Here is a 290-nt window from a genome sequence, read left to right as displayed (position 1 = left end):
ATTTTCATTTCACTTAATCTATTTTGCACGATTAAGTTTAATCTCCAATCTTTTGTGTTAGAAATTTATTAAATAATTAATATATTCTGATTGAAAGAAATGCATATGAATATGAAATATATGTATATATATATATATATGTATATATATATATATATATATATATATATATATATGTGTGTGTGTAGTGTGTGTGTGTGTGTGTGTGTGTGTGTGTGTGTGTAGTGTAGTGTGTGTGTGTGTGTGTGTGTGTGTGTGTGTGTGTGTGGTCGCGCGCGCGCGCGTCGACG

This window comes from Atta cephalotes (genome assembly GCF_000143395.1).
Source record: "Atta cephalotes unplaced genomic scaffold scaffold00014, whole genome shotgun sequence".
Classification (NCBI taxonomy): domain Eukaryota; kingdom Metazoa; phylum Arthropoda; class Insecta; order Hymenoptera; family Formicidae; genus Atta; species Atta cephalotes.
This window is presented reverse-complemented; position numbering follows the sequence as displayed.